Below are 2,603 nucleotides of genomic sequence, written 5' to 3' on the forward strand. Positions count from 1 at the left end.
GGTCGGGCACACAGTTTTAATCTGCCACGAAGTTTCATATCAGCGCACACTCCGCTGCAGAGTGAAAATCTCATTCTGGAAACATCCCCCAGGCTGTGGCTAAGCCATGTCTCCGCAATATCCTTTCTTTTAGGAGTGCTAGTTCTGCAAGGTTAGCAGGAGAGTTTCTGCAAAGTTTGGAAGGTAGGAGACGAGGTACTGGCAGAAGTAAAGCTGTGAGGACGGGGCGTGAGTCGTGGTTGGGTAGCTCAGTTGGTAGAGCACTTGCCCGCGAAAGGCAAAGGTCCCGAGTTCGAGTCTCGGTCCGGCACACAGTTTTAATCTGGCAGGAAGTTTCGCACCAGAGATATTTGTCAGTGTGCGTCAGAATCTTGTTCGCCGATGTCATGCTTGCATTCAGGTTGATGGCCGTGAGTTTCAGCACATTTTGTAAGATATAGTACAAATGGTACGTTCATTGTGTCAATGATGGTATTTGCAGTTAACTAATGTAAATAAGAAAGCACACAGTAATGTGGTTTTATTCCTATTATCTCCTTAAGCTGGCTCTCTGACCCCAAGTTCCCTACCTCAAATTGTTCAGTGGAGCATCCTCTATGTCCTGTTAAATTTTTGCACGCTCTTACGGAGACACCCTGTATACCGAATAAATTAAGAAGAGATGATACTGATCCCCCATGGTACACAAAACAGGTAAGAAAACTGTTGCAGAAGCAACGAAAAAAGAACGCAAAATCTAAAAGACTGCCGAAGCTTCACAGGAGCTTGAAATTTAGCACGAACTTCAATGCGAGACGCTTTTAATAGATTCCATAAGGAAACTCTCTCTCGACATCTGGCAGGAAACCCAAAGAGATCCTGATCGTATGTAAAGTATACCGGCAGCAAGACGCAATCAGTACCTTCACTGCGCGATAACAATGGTGACGTTATTGACGACAGTGCCACAGTAAATCGAGTTATTAAACACGGTTTTTCTAAATTCCTTCACATAAGAAGACGAAGTAAAGAATTTGAATCAAGAACAACCGCCAACATGAGTAACTTAGAAACACCAGGTTGCATTCCATTCGGAAAGTGGATGCACTCAGCGACTGTATGTGACTTATAAAGAACTGTGACTGACTCCCAAACAACAGGGACTTACATGCATAGAGAATAAAAAATAGCGCATTGAGAATGGCTAGTTACTAGCCGAAATCCGGATTTACATAATAAAATCTAAAAAGGACCACTGATTGCTACACTCTATAATTTATAACTTAGAAGTAGGTATCCTTGGAGTAGCAAAGCAGCTTAAACCACTGAATAAAGGCAAGGCCTCCGGCCCAGATTGTATATCAGTCGGGTTCCTTTCAGAGTTTGCTGATACAGTAACTCTACACATAGGAATGACATACAACCGCGTGTTCGTAGAAAGATCCATACCCTAAGACTGGAAACTTGTAGTACAAATCACACCAGTATCCAAGAAAGGATGTATGAGTCATTATCATCATCAGTTTTCTGCTATATTAGCAGGTCCTTTGCCTCTCCATTTTCTGCGACTCATTGCTTCCTTCTTAAGGCTGCTGTATGTTGTACCGTCCATCACATCATCCAGTATCTGAAATCTCTTCCTTCCTCGCTTCCTTTTCCCTTCTACATAACCTTCTAAAACTGTTTTTATCAGTTCGTCATTCTTTCTTAATATATGCAACAAACCAATTTCTTTTTCTTCTTATTATTACATCTACTGTCTACTGTCTTATTATTACGTCTACTGTCTTTTCCCTCCCACTCTCCGCAGTACCTTTTCATTTTTTACTATGTCCATCCAACTTATTCTTTCCATCCTCCGCCATGTCTACATCTTAAAAGCCTCTAGCGGTTCTCTGTCTTTCTTCCTCAAAGTTCATGTTTCAGCGCCACACAGAAGAACACTCCATACAAAACATTTTATGAGTCTTTTCCTGAGTTCTCTGTCCAGACTGCTGCAGAAGATTCTCCTTTCCTTATAAGAAGCCTATTTTGGCATTGCCATCCTTGTTTTAATTTCTGCGCTGCACCTCCAGTCGGTGTCTATCTGGCTTCCAAGATACTTAAAATTTTCCATCTGTTCTAATATTTCTCCATTCAGCATAATTTTTATTTCTTTATTCCCTCCTAGTGCCGATACTTTTGTTTTCTTTGTGTTAATTTTCATTCCATAATTTTTTCCGTTAGCTTGAATGGTGTCCACTAAAACCTATAATTCTTTCTCCCCTGTGGCTAGAAGGACCATGTCATCAATAAACCTCAAACACCCTACTCTTCTTCCTACTCCTTCGTCATCTAATGAGCATTGGCCAGTTATATCATCAAGTGGAAGTTGAAAAGGGTCGGTGATAGACAGCATCCTTGTCTTGTTCCTTTTCCTAGTCCGATCCACTTTGTGCTTTCTCCTCTCGCTTTAACTGAGGCTTTGTGATTAAGATGTAATGAGTTTACAAGTCTTCTGGTTTTCCAGTCCACTCTCTTTTTCCTCATTATAGTCGTCAGCTTGTCGCAAAACACATTGTCAAATGTCTTTTCTAGATCGATGAAGCACATATAAAGCTCTCTTCCTTTTTCAATAAACCTTT

The 2,603-nt window shown here is 41.1% G+C and overlaps 1 non-coding gene across 1 annotated transcript; it reads left to right on the forward strand.

The window, feature by feature from the left end:
* The first annotated feature begins 237 nt into the window (after nucleotides 1–237).
* Nucleotides 238–312, forward strand: Trnas-cga (transfer RNA serine (anticodon CGA)). The gene has a single exon. It is a non-coding gene; the product is annotated as a tRNA-Ser (tRNA).
* The last annotated feature ends 2,291 nt before the right edge of the window (nucleotides 313–2,603 follow it).

Source organism: Schistocerca serialis, chromosome 3 (genome assembly GCF_023864345.2).
Source record: "Schistocerca serialis cubense isolate TAMUIC-IGC-003099 chromosome 3, iqSchSeri2.2, whole genome shotgun sequence".
Taxonomy (NCBI): Eukaryota; Metazoa; Arthropoda; class Insecta; order Orthoptera; family Acrididae; genus Schistocerca; species Schistocerca serialis.